This window comes from Gymnogyps californianus, unplaced genomic scaffold, assembly GCF_018139145.2.
Source record: "Gymnogyps californianus isolate 813 unplaced genomic scaffold, ASM1813914v2 HiC_scaffold_104, whole genome shotgun sequence".
Classification (NCBI taxonomy): Eukaryota; Metazoa; Chordata; class Aves; order Accipitriformes; family Cathartidae; genus Gymnogyps; species Gymnogyps californianus.
Genome location: NW_026113985.1, coordinates 174,974 through 197,230, shown reverse-complemented (window position 1 = coordinate 197,230; position 22,257 = coordinate 174,974). Strand labels below are relative to the sequence as shown.

The 22,257-nt window shown below is 44.6% G+C and overlaps 1 non-coding gene across 1 annotated transcript; it reads left to right on the top strand.

Moving 5' to 3' along the window:
• The first annotated feature begins 5,234 nt into the window (after positions 1 to 5,234).
• Positions 5,235 to 5,441, top strand: LOC127027907 (small nucleolar RNA U3). The gene has a single exon (XR_007767853.1). It is a non-coding gene; the product is annotated as a small nucleolar RNA U3 (small nucleolar RNA).
• The last annotated feature ends 16,816 nt before the right edge of the window (positions 5,442 to 22,257 follow it).

Genomic DNA, 22,257 nt, shown 5'->3' with positions numbered 1-22,257 from the left:
AGTAAATAGCCAGTAAAAAGACCCTTTTCTTCTTCTCTGGCTCATAATGTGCTTCCTTGAAGCTGTTTGGAAAAATAAAAAGTTCAAATGGATTCTGGATATGTTTGGCTGAGCTCTGAATTACTTGAGTCTGAACTCTTAGGATGCCTTTGTCTACAACAAATATTGAGATTATAACTAACTTGAAATGTCAGTAAATAATTGGGCCGGAATACCTGGCAATGTTGTTTTTTCCAAATTGCAACTGAGATTTTCACGAGCCACAAGTGTGTAATCGTGTCTGCTGCATGAATACTTTTTTCCTTCTTTGCATAACTTTTAACTATTGCAAAAGAAATGGACCCTTAAAATTATCTTCAAAGCTGGTATTTAGTCTTCCAAGTGTGGCATCTCATTTTTAAATCCTACTACTTATTACAAAAATACACTGCAGGAAGACACAGGCTTGGAATATGTGTTAATCTACACAGAAACTGAGCTCGTATATTGAGTTAACTGCTCTGAAAGTAAACATCAAGTATACTCAGAACTGCTCCTCATGTGATGCTGATCCTGTTAAAAAAATAAATAGATGAACAATTAAAGGATGCAACACAATTAGTAGAACTTACAGAATTCTCTTCAATCTCGCTGCATTAATATTTCAGTAACTTAAAAGTATGTAATCAATACTAAAGAATGATGCTTGCTCACAGGCTTTGCTGCTGTCATCACAGGTAATGCTCTGTGGGATAATAATTTGAAAGAAGAAGAAATTATAAAGTTATCAAGCTTTCTAACCTGCACAAATACAAGGGGGAAAAGCCATTTCTTGTAAGCTCTTCCTAGGACCACAGCTCAACGTTACAAAACTTTATACCACGACTTTCATCTTCATTACTTGAATTAGGAGAATCACTTGCATGCGTGTACGTTACGTTTCTTGGATTTGATGAAAAACTTTGAGGACTAACAATATGTTTTCAGGCTTAACATTCTGTCACGCACACAGTTTAGATGCCAAGAAATAATCTTTTGATTATCAAACAATACATACCAAATGAATTACATTCCCTCTGCTTATTGAGGCAGCTGCCTTTAGTACATCTGAAAGGTGGTTGTGAAACAACCTTTTGATGAGTGTAGAGCTGTTCTTCATATTAATCTAGTTTGTTTTCGGATTTGCAGTGAAATTACTAATTTTATCTCTGACACTGGAGACAAGCGTGATATTATCTTTGTTGTCTTTGAGGTTGAATAATATAGAAGAAGAATAGAACTCCTTTATTGGACACAAAAATCCTGTGGTACTTTTAAAGCTTTTGAGAAATAGAAAATAAACACGTACCTAGCCTATTGTCACTTGATTTCTAAATTACTCCCTAAGGATAATGTTCCCTGTAGCTCATATGTGACTAAATCCTTGCTCACCATACTAAAGCTTCCCCCTTAGCAACCAAAGCAAAAAAAAAAAAAAAAAAAAAAAAAAATCCTGCACATGAGAACCTTTGAAGTAGAGGCAAAGCATCCACACTATTAACAAAAGGGGTGGTAAGTAGGCCACAGAAGCTGTCTGGAGAAAAGCCATCTCTGGGTGTAGTCCTAAACTAAGCAGGGTCAGATTTAGCTTGCAAATAGGTGGATGTTATATAAAAAATAATCCCTGAAGTTGCAAGAAGTGGGATTTTTGAGTCAGTTACAGAGGGTGCGCTCCTTCTCCAAGCTATGTCTCAGCCAGCTGAATTTTTGACAGTTTCTGTGTTGCTGGAAGAGTGGGATTTGATGATGTTTTTGATCCACGCTTGATACTGACTGATGCCAGTTTTAAATTATTTTATGTGAAAAAGAAAAATAACAGCAGAAATGGCAACTGTATTTTGCTAATTGCGAGGGCATCCTTCCTGCTTGTAGCCTTGATGTCTGTCTACATTAAGGGCTGCAGGAGAGCAGCAAGCTCCAATGAGTTGGTTTGGGTTTTGGACTTGGCAAGCCCATAGCAGCACAGGTGGTGTGTGAGCTCTTTAACTGCCACGAGGCAATTGTAGACTTGGTCCCTCACTAACGTGTATGGTACCAGCATGCTTGTCCCTCACTGCATTTGACTTCGGAGGCAGCTGTGCCCCCCCCAAGGCACAAACTATCATTCTGGTATATTACTAGAGACTTCAAAAGTATGCTGGGCAATCCAGCCAAATCCTTAGTATTTCTATTCTTCCTCAAACTATCCTAATTACTTTTCTAGTCTTTCCACACAAGAGGCAATCTCTGTGTTTGCACACAGAGCAGCACAAGGAGACCTTGGTTTCATTTGAAGCATCTAGCTGCCATGTCAACAGGCCTGCACAGTAAAATCCCAAATGGTCTGTGTATGTTCAGGCTGATTTTGCTGGCAGGCGTTTTAGTGGCATTTCATCATCGGAGCATCTGTCTGCACAAGGATTTTAGTATAGTGTTCCCTTGGGAAGTGCTGGGTGGTTGTATCTGATGGCTTTGGTCATGAAACTGGAATAGTATTAAAATGCCACAAAATACAAGAGCACAGGATTTTTAATAACGTTGTTAGGGAAAAGTATATATCTACATACATATTAGTAGCCTGTGGGATTTAGTCCAGAAAGGAAGTTGGCATGGTGATCACCAGCTCTGTGACCACCAGCATTATCAGTGGCTTAGCTTTGGGGTGGGTGTTGGTTTGGTGTTTTCTTTTGGGGGGTGGGGGTGTCTCATAGTCTTTTCCTCTATTTGGCCTGCTTGTAACTTGTATCAGGTTAGGCACCAAAACACCTGTTTGCAGTTACGGTATATGTTGTGTGGCTACTCATAAAGATATTTTATGTGATCCCATCATCACACTCTGAGCACAGTCTGACCCTGCGTATACGGAAAGCAGCAAGTGTTTTTCATCATAAAAAGGAAATGTTCATTCCCTCAGCCCCGCTGCTGCATGCTGTCACTAACATCTACTTGTCTCAAAGATTTCATGCTTCAATCTGCATGGCTGCTGTAGTGAAATTGCAAATGACTCATTAAGTCAGCTGGATTTTCTTTGATCTTTCTGACATTACTTAGATAACTAAAGATATTCTACAGCTAATAGATGCTAACAAGTGCTGACCCTAGGGGAAATGCATTTGTTGGTGCAGGGCCTGGGTCTGCCTAGCTGCTTTTACCTCATTGTGAAGGGAACAGTTCCTTGATGGGTTGGTCCTTCTCTTCATTTATAAGGTACAAAATGAACACAGAGGTTTACACAAACAAGCCTTTCCAGATCTATTCACAAAGTGGCTTTCAAGCTGATAATGACTTTCTGTAATACAAAGACATTTAATACAAACTCAAGCAAATACAAACTCAGCTAGGTATGACAACATCCATGTCTGTTGTATTAGCACTTGCATGCTGCAAACCATTGCCTTCAGGACTACATAAGTAGATCTATAGGCATGTCCTTGCCAATTTTTAAGCAGAGAACTGGGCAGTTCTGGACTAACTAACATGCAGTCACTATATGTTTGGAAGTTTGAACTTTTAATCCCCTGTAGCTGCTCCATGCTCCTGGAGTGGTAGAATGTGGATGGAAAGTTGTCAAAAACTTCCTGTCAGCTTTTAAAACCCTGTTGCACATGCTGTATTATTCTAGATGGATTTGGGCAATTCTCAGCATCCTCCAAGGCCTTAGAGGGTTTTCAAGTGTAATCTAGAGAGAATGCATCCATACTCTCTCTAGAGAAGTCACCTGCATATCTCCAACTTCTGCAGTGGCTATCTCCACTTGGGTGGTAGGCTAAGGAAGCCTTAGCTACAGAAAGCCCCTGGGATCCATTGTCAGAAGGTACACCAAGCCTGCAATTAATTTTATTAAATGCTTCCCCAGGCTTACAAACAAGTAGCCTTTGTGGACTGAACGAGCAGTTAGGCATGCAGGCTATAGCCAGAGTTGTGCTGGGGCAAAGCATGCAGAGGAAGCAGTAAGGGATCCTGGCAACCTGTTGCTGCATTTTTACAAAAGAAATGACTGGAACAGGGATAGTGGAAAAGGACTTGGTAAATAGAGAAGGCAGCCAGGCCAAAGGTCTTGGTGATGTACCGCCTTCTGCATGATGCAGAACTTGCATAGGCTAGAAAAATGCCCATGTTTTTCTTCTATTAAAACAGAGGTGATAATGTTTGCCCCCTAGGAATTCAGTAATGTCTGTGGGATGCAATGCAATTCTTTCTTAGGGAGCCACAGTCACTGTGAAAGATACTGTTTTGATACAATATAAAGCTTATTTTGATTTCTTTTCTTCTTAAAGCCTGAAAATGTTTAACCTCATTTTATTGAACTTTTCTCTACAACTTTATGCCTAGGCAAATGCTTCATAATTCCATTTTCTTCCAGGATTGATTTTCTTTGTGGCTAAGATATAAACTTCATGTAATAGGAGATTATAATAAGAGTATGTCTATAATTATAATGATAGCATTGCATGTATTGTCCCAGGCTGTACTGTTGCTTCAACAGAGCATACGCTATTATAGTAAAATGTCTTTCAGTATTTATCTTGGACACTAAGAAAAATAATAAAAGACATGTCTTTAAGACACTGAATGATCATTCAGTGGGATTTGACCTTTGGCAAGATTTTAATATTGCAGATGTTGATCTGAGAGTTTTTATAACTAAGCAACTGTCATCTAGAAAGTACTATATCATAAAATAGTATTAAGATATGAAGGAGACTGAGTGGTTAGAGTCGGGTAGGAGCCATGGTGAGATACAGGCACTTTCCCACTGAAAATTTTTGGTTTTTGAGCTATAGCACAAAGGAGGAACCTTACCATCATTCATTTCGTGGCAGGTGTCCTGCTTTCGGCTGGGATAGAGTTAATTTTCTTCTTAGTAGCTGGTACAGTGCTGTGTTTTGGATTTAGTGGGAGAATGATGTTGATAACACGCTGATGTTTTAGTTGTTGCTAAGTAGTGCTTCTCTTAAGCCAAGGACTTTTCAGTTTCCCATGCTCTGCCAGCAAGCAGGTGTGCAAGAAGCTGGGAGGGAGCAGAGCCGGGGCAGCTGACCTGAACTAGCCGAAGGGGTATTCCATACCATGGAATGTCATGCCCAGTATATAAACAGGGGGGAGTTGGCCGGGAGGGGTGGATTGCAGCTCTGGCATCAGTCAGCGGGTGGTGAGCAATTACATTGTGCATCACTTTTTTTTTCTTTTTTTATTTCTTTTTTTCCTCTTCTTTCTTTGTTATATTCCTCTTCATTACAATTATTATTATTATTATTATTATATTTCATTATTATTATTGTTAGTATAGACCTGTATTGCGTCACAAGCCATGAGGAGGAGCGGGGTGTTCTCTCCTGAGCGTGAAGCGGGCGGGCGGTGCTGTCTGGGCAGGGGCCACCCAACACTGATGACCATTCCCGCCCCTCCGGAAGCTGGGAGGGAGAGAGCATGGGCTGAGTGGTTTGTGGCCCCGTTTTTTCATCATGCCCAGATCCCACACTTTCCATACGTTTCCAATTAATCACCATCACTTTTCCTGTCTTTTAATATATACACACAGATATCATTCCCGCAGTCTCTGGGCCATCTCTATCAAATGTCTGTTGAGTTCAGTCCATGACTTTGGGCTCCATCTGTCATAACAGTCTGTCTGGGCAGGAGGGATGGTGTGAAGTCCGCTCAGTCGGCAGAACAGGATTGGGCTTTGGTGTGATGTGGCAGGCAGGTGACATTGGGCGCAGCAGGAGGATGGTGTGTGGTGTCGGATTGTTGCATGCTGCAGTCAGTCCTGGTTCCATCGCTACTGCACTTCACTCAGTTTTGTCAAAGTTCATTCTTCATTATTCTAAGTAATTCTTACTATAATACCGTTAATATAGCATATAACAATTATAATAATGATGACATACAGTGGCAGGGTTATATAGCAATTAACATCATACAATTTAATTCACTGGCTGTTCTCACCTAAAATCAAATCCCCTTGAGGCACACATCGGACTTCCCCATCCTTCCGCATCACCCACCAAGTGCACCCAGGCCCTTGAGCAAAAGCAATCCCACGAATGGGTTTGCCTTTGCCTGAGGCAGGACTAACCCAGACTGTCTTCCCTAGCATATTTTTTATGTGCACTACAGGACCTTTATCCCCTTCTACAGCATGTAAAAGTTCTGATTGGGCAGGGCCAGCTCGATTGACAGATCCTCTAGTGTTGACTAACCAGGTGGCCTTTGCTAGATGTGTATCCCAATGTTTGAAGGTCCCACCACCCATTGCTCTCAATGTAGTCTTTAACAATCCATTGTATCACTTGATTTTCCCCAAGGCTGGTGCAGGATAGGGGATGTGATACACCCACTCAATGCCGTGCTCTTTGGCCCAGGTGTCTATGAGGTTGTTCCGGAAATGAGTCCCGTTGTCTGACTCAATTCTTTCTGGGGTGCCATGTCGCCATAAGATTTGCTTCTCAAGGCCCAGGATAGTGTTCCGGGCAGTGGCATGGGGCACGGGATATGTTTCCAGCCAGCCAGTGGTTGCTTCCACCATTATAAGCACATGGCGCTTGCCTTGGTGGGTTTGTGGGAGTGTGATATAGTCAATCTGCCAGGCCTCTCCATATTTGTATTTCAGCCATCGTCCTCCATACCAGAGAGGCTTTAACCGCTTGGCTTGCTTAATTGCAGTGCATGTTTCACATTCATGGATAACCTGTGTGATAGTGTCCATGGTCAAGTCCACCCCTCGATCGCGAGCCCATCTATATGTTGCATCTCTTCCCTGATAGCCTGATGTGTCATGGGCCCACCAAGCCATAAAGAATTCACCTTTATGCTGCCAGTCCAGATCTACCTGAGCTACTTCAATCCTAGCAGCCTTGTCTACCTGTTGATTGTTTTGATGTTCTTCAGTGGCCCGGCTCTTAGGTACATGAGCATCTACATGACGTACTTTCACAACCAGATTCTCTAGCCGGGCAGCAATATCTTGCCACAATGGGGCAGCCCAGATGGGTTTACCTCTGCGTTGCCAGTTACTCCGCTTCCATTGCTGCAACCACCCCCACAGAGCATTTGCCACCATCCATGAGTCAGTATAGAGATAAAGTATTGGCCATTTTTCTCGTTCAGCAATGTCTAAAGCCAGCTGGATGGCTTTCACCTCTGCAAACTGACTCGATTCACCTTCTCCTTCTGCAGTTTCTGCAACTTGTCGCATAGGACTCCATACAGCCGCCTTCCACCTCTGATGTTTTCCCGGTCAGAGGCAGGGCCCCTCTGATCCTGGTCAGAGTATTCGTTACTCACTTCCTGTAAAAATGACTTAGAAGTCCCTTCAAGAGGATCAGAAGTAAGATCAGCCCTTCTACTCTGTCTGGAAACTGGAGCGGCATTTTTCCTGGAAGAATCCCCTTTTGTGGTTGGTTTTCCTTGCAACTCACATATCTGTGTATCTAGGACCGAGGTAGGTTTTCCATCCCACTTCCTCATGTCCTCTCCGTGGTCACGCAGGTAAAACCACAGGGTGCCCCGTGGTGTGTACTTTCTATATTCTCTCTCTGGAGTAGAGGAACGCTTACTCCTAATAGCTGAGATGCTGGTCCGTACAGGTGGGAAGTAAGACATATCCTCTTTGAATTGCTGGAACTCTCGGGACAGTTTCTCAGCTAGTATGTCTGGCAATTTCTCCACAGCTGAGATGAGGGAGGAAGAGAGACTTTCTTCGTATTGCCAGAGTCAGCCAGTCAATTCATCCACCGTTGGTCCCTCTTCATCTTTCCAGTCCATTACTGCCAATGCGTTAGCATGCAACGGTGTGCTCCATACAAACTTCCACCACATGGGTCATGTGGAGTGGACTTCATCTGGATCTGTGGGTAACTGCGCATCGTCTGGGTCATAATAAACCATTTCCCGCATGGCTAATTCCCTCAGGTACTGGATACCTCTCTCCATGGTGGTCCACTTGCCTGGGTGACATACAACATCTTCCTTGAAGGGGTACCTTTCCCTCATGCCTGACAGAAGTCGCCTCCAGAGGCTGAGGTTTTGTGTCTTTTTTCCAATCGCTTTGTCAATGCCCCCTTCCCTAGAAAGGGATCCCAATTGCTTGGCTTCCTTACCCTCTAATTCCAAGCTACTGGCCCCATTATCCCAGCATCGGAGCAGCCAGGTGATAATGTGCTCGCCTGGACAACGGCTGAAGTCTTTTCGCATATCTCGCAGCTCACTCGGGATAGGGATCGGGTGATTATCTCCGGTTCTGCCTCTTCCTCCTGTTCTCGTGATGACCCTGGTTCACCTTCATCCTTTGCTAAGCGAGCTGTCTTTTTTGAGTATTTCTTCTTCTGTACAGGGGCAACTGATACCGGCATGGGTTGGTTCTCTGGTTCAGCTTTAGTGCCTGTCGCCGGGGCTGGAGGGGCTGCAGTGCCTGTCATCTTGTTGTCAGATCCAGAGACCTTCTCTTCCCCTTGAGGGTACTGAACAGTGTTGAACAGAGCTCGGTAGGCATGGGCCAGGCCCCAGCACATTGCAGTGATTTGTGTCTCCCTGGAATTGTCGGGGTGACAGCATACTTTTTCCAAATGTTCTACTAGTTTTTCAGGATCCTGCACTTGTTCAAGGGTGAAGTTCCAAAACACTGGAGGTCCCCACCGTCCTAGGCATTTGCCCATGCTACCCCACACACCCTGCCACTCATAACTCTCCAGCCTTGGGGCAGATCTCTGGGTGATCCTCTTCTTAAATAGTTGTTTAACCCTGAACAACACCTGAACCACATTCAGGAACATGCAAGTTCCTAGGAATAGGACCATGTTAGTTTCAACATTCCAAGGATATTCAAAATTTCCAAAATTCTCAAACACTACTGTAATCAGCCTGGAAGAGGAGGGGAAGGTGAAGGAAGGTGTCTCCCCCATAGATTGTCTCTCTGAGGAGAAAAGGTAAAGGGTGTAATTATTATTAGTTTCTGCTAGATAGCTCCCGAAGTACAGAGATAATGGCAATGCTGAGTACAAATACCGGATTAGTCCCACGACCGATAATTTTATCGTACCATAAACCAGTGTTACATAGTACAGCAAAGCGAAAACCTTATTCCACTTCCCATGGGTGATAAGCAGCAGCACAGGGACTATATACGGCAAGTGAGGTGATACATAACACAACTCTAAGAACGAACGCCACAACTCTAAGAGCCAATAAATCAACATTGTGACCAGCGACTATTAAACTAATACAATGAATGCTTATAACAAATTTGTTTTAACATGCTCTGATCACATCTGTTGTTATCTCAAGCCTTCGGGCCCCACATTTGGCGCCAAAAAGGACTGTCGTGGTTTAACGCCAGCCAGCAGCCAAGCACCACACAGCCGCTCCCTCGCTCCCCTTCCCGCTCCCAATGGGATGGGGAGGAGAATCGGGGAAAAAAAGGTAAAACTCGTGGGCTGAGATAAGAACAGTTTAATAACTAAAGTAAAATATAATACTAACAATAATAATAAAAATATAATAATAATAGTAATGAAAAGGAATATAACAAAAAAAGAAGAGGGGAAAAAAGAAAAAAAAAAGGGAAAAAACCCAGTGATGCACCATGCAATTGCTCACCACCCGCTGACCAATGCCAGAGCCGCGATCTGCCCCTCCCGGCCAACTCCCCCCTGTTTATATACTGGGCATGACATTCCATGGTATGGAATACCCCTTTGGCTAGTTCGGGTCAGCTGCCCCGGCTCTGCTCCCTCCCAGCTTCTTGCACACCTGCTTGCTGGCAGAGCATGGGAAACTGAAAAGTCCTTGGCTTAAGATAAGCGCTACTTAGCAACAACTAAAACATCAGAGTGTTATCAACATCATTCTCACACTAAATCCAAAACACAGCACTGTACCAGCTACTAAGAAGAAAATTAACTCTCTCCCAGCCGAAACCAGGACAGCAGGGTATCAAAACCTGCTTAGCTTTATCTTTCAAACAGCACTGTGGCGCGCTCAGTTATGCCAGCAAGCACTGTTGTGTAGTAAATCAAGAACCAAACTGGATCTTGGGTGATACGGCTCCTTAATTTTGCTGCTGGCCAGTGATGGGGTCACTCATGGACCTTTATTCCCTTCCTACATGGATTTACATACTCTGAAGTCAGAAACTGGCTTCCATTCTTTTCTAGTGAGACCCCTTCAAATTAGAGCTCCTAGGTAATGCTGTAATCCAGATAATTCCTACAGGTATAGTAGCGTACTGTGTTGCTTGAGTAACCGGGAAGGGATCATTTTAGCCAGTGCATTCGCTGCCTTTTTTCCCAAGGTTTGAGTGGATATTGCAAAGAAACTTGCCTCTTTGTGAGCAGGGTTTTTCTCAGGGCTAAGTTCATTACAGTTTGCCTTGGATTTGCTGCTTACCAGAGCTTCCCAGAAGGAAGCAAGAACAGGGCAACCCCTCCATTCCCTGCTTTTGATTGAGGAAGATGCTGAAGCAGTGAGGACTCTGCTCCTCACTAACCTTCCTAGAGAGCATGGGTGAGCGTGTCCTGCTGTCTCAACTGAGGCATCGGCTGCGCAGGGCCCGTGACCGCTGTCCCTGCATCAGGAGGAGGATCTGCCTCCGCTCAGGACCACTGTTGTCGCATCCTTTCCTTAGCCGCCTTTCGCCATCTCTCTCCTCCCATGCATGCTCTTTTTACTTTGTTTTCATTTCTTCCTTTTGGCTGTTGCAAGCAGTCAGCCCAGCAAGTTTCATTTCTACTTCAGCTGCATGCATGGTGATGATTAGGATTTAGACAATTAAGATGAAATAATTAAATCTGACACCGGAGTGTTACCATCAGCCTTTAAAGCTGCCACTGGGAGGAATTAGGGAAAGGGTGTTTCATTCCCTGAGATGCTGTTTCAGGCTGTCATCGGGTGCTAGGCAGGCGGCCCTGAAGCTCGTTGCTGGAAGGTCATCAAGGTACCTGTGTGTTGTCTAAGACTGGTGCTGTTTCTCTGAAGAGTATGAGCATGTGGCATGGCAAGTGTCTGCGCCTGGTTTGGTCCATCTGTTAAACATCCTTCTGCAGAAGTTAAAGGACAGGGCTCAGCTGAGAGGGGTAAGGTCATCACTGTGGCACTGGAAATGAGAGCCGTGCTCTCGCCCTTGTTTAATACCACGCACAGTAAGTTCTTTGAGCCTGTTGCTAATCTCAGCTCAGAAAGTGTTTGGCTGATAATGATCTATCTCACCTCATGGCGTTCGCTGCTGGCTCCTTCTTTTCATCATACAGCGTTTCAGTGCTATTACTGTCTGGCTGCTCTAGAACAGAAAAGACGTAAATCCAACTGAACGGTTTTCTCTTGGTAGAAAGCTCCCTTCTTTGAGCTCTGCAGTCTGAGGAACATTTATGGAAATAGTAATCCATATTATGAACATCTGGGTTTTTTTCTTCTAAGCTATTTCTCATGAGAGTTATAGGTGGGTGTCCTGGTTTCAGCTGGGACAGAGTTAACTCTCTTCTTAGTAGCTGGTACAGTGCTGGGTTTTGGATTTAGTGTGAGAATGATGTTGATAACACTCTGATGTTTCAGTTGTTGCTAAGTAGCGCTTATCTTAAGCCAAGGACTTTTCAGTTTCCCATGCTCTGCCAGCAAGCAGGTGGGCAAGAAGCTGGGAGGGAGCAGAGCCGGGGCAGCTGACCCGAACTAGCCAAAGGGATATTCCATACCATGGAACGTCATGCCCAGTATATAAACAGGGGGGAGTTGGCCAGGAGTCGCAGATCACTGCTCTGGCATCGGTCAGCGGGTGGTGAGCAATTGCATTGTGCATCACTGTTTTTTTTTCCTTCCCCTCCTCCCTTCCTTTTTTGTTATATTCCTTTTCATTACTATTATTATTATTATTATTATATTTCATTATTACTATTGTTAGTATTATATTTTACTTTAGGTATTAAACTGTTCTTATCTCAACCCACGAGTTTTACTTTTTTTTTCTTTCCTTTCCTCCTCCTCACCCCACTGGGAGGGGGAAACGGCTGCATGGTGCTTAGTTGCTGGCTGGGGTTAAACCACGACAAGAGAGGAGGCTGAAGTCTTTGCTGCTCCTGTGCATTTCAGTCCCAGTATCCTTGAGGTTCAGTTGAAGATGATGTGGGCTCTTGCTTGAAAAATATTTTCCAGCTCGGGCAGGGCTTTCCTTTATTCTGTAGTAACTCTGGAAATAATGCATTGGATGGACTGACCACAAGGCTCAGTTACTGTAATTCCATCTCAGTAACCTTCTGAATTCCATCTCAGTAACCTTCTGGGCTTCTCTCCTGCTTACCGCCAGCATTGACTGTACCAGCTGAGCAGCTCTTCTCAGGGTATGTCTCTTATGAGATGCAGACTCACATCTGCATTTTTTTTTAAGTGGTGTGTGTTTTTCTCCAGGCCCATGCTTGAGAACTCTTGTTATCTCTTAAATAACGTGTCTGCTGATGCACAGTATACCAGCGCATTGGGTCATGCTGACAGAGGCTGTGCTGTCTAGCAGATCTCTGCCCAAGTCAGCGCTGGGTGGAGGGGTGCAAGGTATCTCTAGCCAGTCTTTGACACTTGATGCGAGGCAGCTGCTCAGCTGAGGCCGACCACCATCAGCATCTGGCGTGAGAGGTCTGTAGGAGGAAAGGGACAGCAGCAGCTCTATGGTACATGCGCAGTTTGGTCTGTATCTCACAAGAGGAGCGTGAGCCACTGCAGGGACTCGTGCTCAGTGTGTGGCTCAGTGTGACAGGTCTGTGTTTCCTTGTGCTGATGGAGCAGAGTGGTCCAGCATGACTTGGTGTCACAGTGAAGGAAGAGGGAATGACCTCTTTGTTACAGCATCTCTCAACCAAATATCTATCCTGGCTTCACTCCAGAAGGATTTTGGTTTATTGTTGATGTGTCCTCTGCAATCCCTTGCTATATTTTTACAAGCTATATAATGCATTTTTTAGTCTACCTTTTCCCTGATGGTCTGTGATGTGGTTTGTTTCATTTGTGGTATAGTAACCCTAGTTCATCAGTGTGGAGTTCTCACTAAATAAAATATGAGATCAATTCAGAAGTTACCAGTATTACTGGAAACATGAGACTTCTCACAATGTCTGGCTATTTTTAGTGCTGATCAGAACCAGTAAGAGCTCTCCAAATCATCATTTGCATTTGAAAAATCTTGGTCATTTTTGTTTTTAAAGCTAATTAGAGATCACATCAGTGGTATATTAGTTAATATTTTATTTCCTTTTTTAAGATTTTGGTCTACAGTTGTTAGTTTTGTTAGATGTGGCAGCAAGTGCATGTTTGTGTAAATTGTTTCAACCCAGCGATTACAAAACCATTTGTTCTTTTTCCCATTGGTGCAGCTTTTTATTGAAAACTGCAGATATCTTAAAGTCTACTCTTTTTTTCAGGAATGCATCTTTCAGTGTTTTTCTCCAGGGAGAAGTCTACTTTAGCAAAATAGTTTATGTCAAAACATTTCAACTTTGTACTTCTATTAATTCCATCTTGTCTTCAGGTTTGTGTTACAGTGTTAATTGCCATATTTAATGCTGTTTCTATATTCACAGCTTTTCATTTTTGTATTCAGAAATAGGTTTTGAACTTTATTTGATGGGAAAGGCCAACGTTTTGTATTTGCTTTCTAATTTGAAACAAAATCACATTTTGAAATGCTGGAGTTTCTCATAGAACAGCAGTTCTTGGTTTCGGGCCAAATTTATTTAATACCACAATGAAGTACCCAGCCTTTACTTGCCCCTCGATATAATTGTTGATCAAGTGACAGTCTGCAGACAATATCATACTTTTTCTCTCATTCCTAATCTCCATTTTAATTTTGCTTATGATTATTGGAAATTACAGTCTTATTCATTAGCTATAGGGTGAATACTACTGGCCAAGCAAAGTAGCAGTATTATTAACAATAATAATTCACCTGGTGTGCATGGTAATAAACACTGTAGAAGGACAGAGTTCTTCAGGGAGATACTATCATCTAAGTAATACACTGTGGCACATTTCCAGGACCTTTACTTTTTTGCAGGAAAAAATAAATCGGAACCTGTTTTTAATTTTTCTCTAAGAAAGTTCAACCTCATTATTCTGGCCGAAAGTGAAATGGCCCAACTGCCCTCTTCAAAATTTAAAATTTTTTGAAATCGAGGCAGACAGCATGATGGTAGATATAGTCTAGAGTCAGTAATTTGAGACTATGCAACGTGGAAGAGTCTAGTGAAGATGGCTGTCAGTCACGTTATGTTGCCGTTGATTGCATCATCTAGACATTTCAAGACTGTTAGCTATAAGGTTGAGTTAAAAGAAAAGATGACTATTAGCATTTGATTACAAAATCTACTAGTAATGAATGTTAAAAAGGATAGCTCAAAGGTCAGCAGAAATATCTACCAGTGACATAAGCAGATTTTATTCCTTCCAGTAGATTCAATAGCACAATGCAGTAAGTAAACTGTACCACTGTTGCCTTAATGATAGGCCATTGTGAGTTGGTTAAAATAACTGTATTAATCCTGGTTATCTTCATATGAAGTTCTGCTACTTTATTCAGTATGGAGCTTGAAAGTTAGTTTTTCATCCAGTGTTTGAATTGTCAAGATTCCTCTTGGAGCTTTCTTTATGACTCCAGATATCACTGGGGTAGATGTTTTATAAAAGCTGTAAGAAGTGAATACATTGAAGCAGAGAGGAGAGTGATCTGTGTAATCTCCATAGCAGAATTGCTAAAGGACTAGTATGAGCATTGCACATATTAAAGCAGACCTATAAAAAACACCCTTATGTAAAAATGGCAGGGGAATGGTCTGAGCCCCCACAAGCTTTCAGGAGAAGGCAAGACTCAGGAGCTTAACTGGAAAGAAGTGATAATTAAAGATACAGAGGTTAATAGAAAGTAGGATAAACATTGAGGTTTTGCCAAAGGTGGATGGTATCAAACTATCTTAATTTGTTTTTTTAACTAATTTTATGGAAATTTTACAGGAAAATTGATCTTATTGGGATTTCAGTAATGCAGCTGGTAAAGTGTTAAGTAGGATATTATCAACTGAAATGGAATTTGGGAATTGGAAATGGAGTTGAGAGTGGTTGGAAGTACCAGACTGAAGAGAAGGTAATGGTAGCATTCCTCAAAGAGTCTTGTGGTCTTTAATATTTCCATGAAGGACCTTGGATTCAGCTGTAGGAGACTGTTAATGGAGTTTGCTGATAACACAAAGTAAAAGGTTATCATCATACTAGAGGAAGGCTGAGGGGTAACACATAGCAAGAACTGGATACCTGCAGTATTTAGAAATGAGCTGGAATTCAGTGGTACAAAATGCAAGGTCATAACTGTCGTGGTTTAACCCCAGCCAGCAACTAAGCACCACGCAGCCGCTTCCCCCTCCCCCCTCCCACTGGGATGGGTAGGAGGAAAAAAAAAAAAGGTAAAACTCATGGGTTGAGATAAGAACAGTTTAATAACTAAAGTAAAATAAAATACACTACTAACTAAGAATAATAATAATAAAATAATAATAATCATAATGAAAAGGAATATAGCAAAAAAAAAAGAGAAATAACACCCAAGAAAAGACACATGCACAATGCAATTGCTCACCACCCGCTGACCGATGCCAGAGCAGCGATCCGCCCCTCCTGGCCAACTCCCCCCTGTTTATATACTGGGCATGACGTTCCATGGTATGGAATACCCCTTTGGCTAGTTCAGGTCAGCTGCCCCGGCTCTGCTCCCTCCCAGCTTCTTGCACACCTGCTTGCTGGCAGAGCATGGGAAACTGAAAAGTCCTTGGCTTAAGATAAGCGCTACTTAGCAACAACTAAAACCTCAGAGTGTTATCAACATTATTCTCACACTAAATCCAAAACCCAGCACTGTACCAGCTACTAAGAAGAGAGTTAACTCTGTCCCAGCCGAAACCAGGACAATAACGATGGGAACATGCTCTGGTAAGGTGGGATCTCATCAGCTGGGGAAGCCAGGCAAGGCTGGTGATACTGGAGTATCACCCATGGCTGGCTAAAGCTGAACCCTCAGTGGAAAGGATCTGGGAAGAAGAGCAGTATCATCTTGATACGCACCGAGACATTTCCAGCATGTGCTGAAAGGTGGTGATATCGCTGCCTGAGGTGCAGGTAGGATATTTCTTTGGATATCCTGTGCAATTCTGATCATCCGTGTTCTGGGAGTAGGTTAAAATTGAAACAGATGCAGAGAGGGACTACTAGGATAATCAGGGAATGAATCGCTGAAGACATCGAGAGAGCTTGTCTTGTTTATCCTAGCACAATGAAGCCTGAGAGGCTGTGTGATTACTGTCTATAAATATCACAGGGGAATAAATACCAGGGAGGGAAAAGAACAGTTTAGGCTAAAGGCCAGTGTTCTCACAAGAGCAAAAGTTATACACTGACTAAATAAATTTAGGCTGGAAGTGAGAGAAGGGCTCCCTGCCATCAGAGCAGTGAAGTTTTCCAACAGTCTTACAGCTGGAAAAGCAGGAATGAGAAAGCTGACTGCTCTTAAGATGAGCTCTATCAGCTTTTGAAAGAGGAACAGAGATCATTAGTTAGCAGATTCCTCCCAGACCCCCTTCTATGGGAGAATGGCACAGCTGCTAACCTGCCTTTTTCAAAGGCAGCTGTGCACGGTCTTGTCCATGCAAATTGCTTTGTCACTGGAGATGGAAGGACAGGACAGCACAGCACAGCGTTCCTCTCCCTGCTAGGCTGCTTGCGGGAGCCCCAGGAGCATTCTGGTCTCGAGGCATGTGAGAAGCCACCGCCCGGGGATGGGAAAGCAGGCATGCTTGCAGTATTTGTTCATAGCCCCACTGATTATTGAGAAGTCAGAGAGCTCTGTGTTAGGGGGACAAATCCTACTGACATGGGATCGTCTTGGCAGGAAGATAGCCTGATGAGCATGTCTCCCCCAGCTGTAGCCAGAAAAAACATCTCTCATTGTGAAAGAGCAGTGGCTATTCCATAATATCTCCTGGGTACTATATTTGGCATAATTATAATTGGTATAATACAGGGTTTCTCATATGAATACTTTGGGCTTGTTAATACTGGGTTGTGAGGAAAACAAGTGGAAGGAATGAGGAATAGCTCAAGGAAAGCTGCTCCTGGTAAATGCTTCACAGCAATGCTCAGGATGCTATTTAGGAGCATCCTGCTGCCTCCCTGGGGCCCGGGTTAAAGATGTTACAAGAAAACTTCCTACCCTGGTACGACCCTCGGATTATTATCCATTATTGCTTTTTCACGTAGGCAGCGATGGAGTTGCAATAAGAAGTCCAAGGGTGATCAGAAGAGACTTCAGCACTTTGGGACAACTGGTTAAGGGATCAGGAGCACAAGTAGTGTTCTCCTCTGTCCTTCCAGTTGCAGGGAACGATGAGGGAAGAAACAGGAAGACCCAGCAGATTGATACCTGGCTCTGAGACTGGTGTCACCGGCAGAATTTTGGGTTTTTTGATCATGGGTCGGTCTACATGACACCAGGCCTGCTGGCGACAGATGGGGTACATCTGTCTCAAAGGGGGAAAAGGATCTTTGCACAAGAGTTAGCAGGGTTCATTGAAAGAGCTTTAAACTAGATTGAAGGGGGAAAGGTATAAAACCAGGCTCGCTAGAGATAAGCCTGGGGGCAGCACACCGATGTTTGAGGGACGGTGTGCTAGCGAGGTCCTTCAGCCTGCTCCACGATGTGCTGAGTACACTGGAGCACATTTGAAATGTCCCCGTACTAATGCGCGCAGCACCTTAGCCATGTCAGTGGGGGTAGGGGATGGAGATCCACGCGGCAGCAAAGACACAAGGGTTGTCGATGCGTTAGAAACCACGGAAGCACCTGAGAACAGTCACATAGGAATTAGGGCTTCTCCCCCAAAAAAGGTGGCAGAGTCAATAGCCCAACTGAAGTGCATCTACGCCAATGCACGCAGCATGGGCAACAAACAGGAGGAGTTGGAAGCCATTGTGCAGCTGCAAAACTATGATGTAGTTGCAGTCACGGAAACATGGTGGGACGACTCGCACAACTAGAGTGCTGCAATGGATGGCTATAAGCTCTTCAGAAGGGATAGGCAAGGAAGGAGAGGCGGTGGGGTAGCCCTGTATGTTAGGGAGTGTTTTGACTGTCTAGAGCTTGACAATGGTGATGAAAGGGTTGAGTGTTTATGGGTAAGAATCAGGGGAAAGGCCAACAAGGCAGATATCATGGTGGGAGTCTGTTATAGGCCACCCAACCAGGATGAAGAGGCAGATGAAATATTCTGTAAGCAGCTGGGAGAAGTCTCATGATCGCTAGCCCTTGTTCTCATGGGGGACTTCAACTTACCAGATGTCCGCTGGAAATACAATACAGCGGAGAGGAAACAGTCTAGGAGGTTCCTGGAGTGTGTGGAAGATGATAACTTCCTGACACAGCTGGTGAGGGAGCCAACTAGGGAAGGCGCCCCGCTGGACCTGTTGTTTGCGAACAGAGAAGGACTTGTGGGTGATGTGATGGTTGGAGGCCGTCTTGGGCACAGCGATCATGAAATGATAGAGTTTTTGATTCTTGGAGAAGTAAGGAGGGTGGTTAGCAGAACTGCTACCTTGGACTTCCGGAGGGCAGACTCTGGCCTATTCAGGGGCCTGGTTGACAGAGTCCCTTGGGAGGCAGTCCTGAAGGGCAAAGGAGTCCAGGAAGGCTGGACATTCTTCAAGAAGGAAATCCTAAAGGCACAGGAGCAGGCTGTCCCTATGTGCCGAAAGACGAGCTGGCGGTGAAGAAGACCGGCCTGGCTGAACAGAGAGCTTTGGCTGGAACTCAGGAAAAAAAAAAAAAAAAAGAGTTTATGATCTTTGGAAGTAGGGCAGGCAACTCAGGAGGACAACAAAGATGTTGTGAGGTTATGCAGGGAGGAAATTAGAAGGGCCAAAGCCCAACTAGAACTTAATTTGGCTACTGTGGTAAAAGACAATAAAAAAATCTTTCTATAAATACATTAGCAACAAAAGGAGGGCTAAGGAGAATCTCCATCCTTTATTGGATGCGGGGGAAACATAGTGACAAAGGATGAGGAAAAGGCTGAGGTGCTTAATGCCTTCTTTGCCTCAGTCTTTAATAGTAAGACCAGTTGTTCTCGGGGTACCCAGCCCCCTGAGCTGGAAGACAGGGACAGGGAGCAGAATGAAGCCCCCATAATCCAAGGGGAAATGGTTAGCGACCTGCTACACCTCTTAGACACACACAAGTCTATGGGGCCGGATGGGATCCACCCAAGGGTACTGAGGGAGCTGGCAGAAGTGCTCACCAAGCCACTTTCAATCACTTATCAGCAGTCCTGGCTAACCGGGGAGGACCCAGCTGACTGGAGGTTAGCCAATGTGACACCCATCTACAAGAAGGGCCGAAAGGAGGATCCGGGGAACTACAGGCCTGTCAGTTTGACCTTGGTGCTGGGGAAGGTTATGGAGCAGATCATCTTGAGCACCATTGCACGGCACGTACAGCACAACCAGGTGATCAGGCCCAGTCAGCATGGGTTTATGAAAGGCAGGTCCTGCTTGACTGACCTGATCTCCTTCTATGACAAGATGACCCGCTTAGTGGATGAGGGAAAGGCTGTGGATGTTGTTTACCTGGACTGTAGTAAAGCCTTTGACACCATTTCCCACAGCATTCTCCTGGAGAAACTGGCTGCTCATGGCATGGACGGGTGTACTCTTCGCTGGGTAAAAAGCTGTCTGGATGGCCAGGCCCAAAGAGTTGTGGTGAATGGAGTTAAATCCAGTTGGCGGCCGGTCACAAGTGGTGTTCCCCAGGGCTCAGTATTGGGGCCAGTTCTGTTTAATATCTTTATCAATGAGCTGGATGAGGGGATCGAGTGCACCCTCAGGAAGTTTGCAGACGACACCAAGTTGGGCGGGAGTGTTGATCTGCCTGAGGGTAGAAAGGCTCTACAGAGGGATCTGGACAGGCTGGATTGATGGGCCGAGGCCAATTGTATGAGATTCAACAAGGCTAAGTGCCGGGTCCTGCACTTGGGTCACAACAACCCCATGCAACGCTACAGGCTTGGGGAAGAGTGGCTGGAAAGCTGCCTGGTGGAAGAGGACCTGGGGTGTTGGTCAACAGCCAGCTGGATATGAGCTGGCAGTGTGCCCAGGTGGCCAAGAAGGCCAATAGCATCCTGGCTTGTATCAGAAATAGTGTGGCCAGCAGGACTAGGGAAGTGATTGTCCCTTTGATACTCAGCACTGGTGAGGCTGCACCTCAAATACTGTGTTCAGTTTTGGGCCCCTCACTACAAGAAAGACATTGAGGTGCTGGAGTGTGTCCAAAGAAGAGCAACGAAGCTGGAGAAGGGCCTAGAGCACAAGTCTTATGAGGAGCGGCTGAGGGAACTGGGGTTGTTTAGTCTGGAGAAAAGGAGGCTGAGGGGAGACCTTATCGCTCTCTACAACTACCTGAAAGGAGGTTGTAGCGAGGTGGGTGTCAGTCTCTTCTCCCAAGTAACAAGTGATAGGACGAGAGGAAATGGCCTCAAGTTGCGCCAGGGGAGGTTTAGATTGGATATTAGGAAAAATTTCTTCACTGAAAGGGTTATCAAGCATTGGAACAGGCTGCCCAGGGAAGTGGTTGAGTCACCATCCCTGGAGGTATTTAAAAGACATGTAGACAGGGGGTGCTTAGGGACATGGTTTCGTGGTGGACTTGGTAGCGTTAGGTTAATGGTTGGACTCTATGATCTTAAGGGTCTTTTCCAACCTAAATGATTCTATGATTCTATATTGCCTCTGGGATCCAGCTGATTAACAAAGCTGGTTTTAGTTGTGTGAGGCCAGAGCTAGAAGCCAGAAAATGTATAAAGGATAATAAGCAGCTTAGTCTCCCTCTATTGTGAGATGAAGCAGTTATTGCGGAGGAGCTAGTGGGTGTTTGATGACCCTAGACTGGCACAGCCTGCGGTCCAGGCACTGGGCTGTCGTTGGCTCTGGTGTTTTGGTTTGGTTTTTTTTGTTCCTGCTATTCAGAGTGACCACTGCTGGGCCTGAGGCTGCTGTATGCCTTTTACCAGGCTCCCCAAAAGAAAAATTATAGTTGCTGACCCCAATCAGATACTTTCCAGACATCAGTGGAATAGCATGAAGGTATCAGAGAGTGAGCATGGTGGCTCAAGCCTGTGTACTGGTTTTGGTTGCTGATAACACACTGATGTTTTGGTTACTGCTGAACAATGCTTACACAGAGTCAAGGCCTTTTCTGTTTCTCACACTGCCCCATCAGCGAGGAGGCTGGGGGTGCACAAGAAGTTGGGAGGGGACACAGCCGGGACAGTTGACCCAAACTGGCCAAAGGGATATTCCATACCATATAATGTCATGATCAGCAATAAAAGCTGGGGGAAGGAGGAGGAAAGGGGGACAGGTTTGGAGTAACCAAGTAACCGTTCCATGTGATGGAGCCCTGCTTTCCTGGAGATGGCTAAGCATCTGCCTGCCAATGGGAAGTAGTGAATTAGTTTTTTATTTTGCTTTGCTTGCACGTGCAGCTTTTACTTTACCTATTAAGCTGTTTTTATCTCAACCCACGAGTTTTCTCACTTTTACCCTTCCAATTCTCTCCCCCATCCCACTGCAGAGGGAGTGAGCAAGTGGCTGTGTGGTGCTTAGTTGTTGGCTGGGGTTAAACCACGACAGCCTGTAACCAAGAGCCAGCCAAGACATCGATACTGAGTGTCAGTTCTTCAATTTGTTTGTGTATATACAGTTTTTAAACACAGTCTGGAAAAAGCCCTAGGTGGCAATGACAGCAGTGTAATAAGGATCCTCAGTGCTGTGTATCTATTTGATACAGACCTTGCAAGGGAAATGCTAAACCTAGCTTGGCACATAAAAGTTTGATGGAGAAAGAGGTGGAGGAAGTTCAGTCCACACAAAAAGGCAATTGCTAATATAATCAAAGGAAACGACAGCAGGAAGCAGAAGAGGTGTGTATTGGGTTTGCGTGGCAAGGTTTTGGTAGCGGGGGGGGCTACAGGGGTGGCTTCTGTGAGAAGCTGCTAGAAGCTTCCTCTATGTCTGATAAAGTTAATGCTAGCGGGTTCCAGGACGGACCCGCCGCTGGCCAAGGCCGAGCCAATCAGTAACAGTGGTAGCGCCTCTGGGATAACATATTTAAGAAAAGCAAAAAAAGTTACAGGGGAGTTGCAGTTGCAGCGAGAGAGAGCAGAGTGAGAAGATGTGAGAGAAACAACTCCG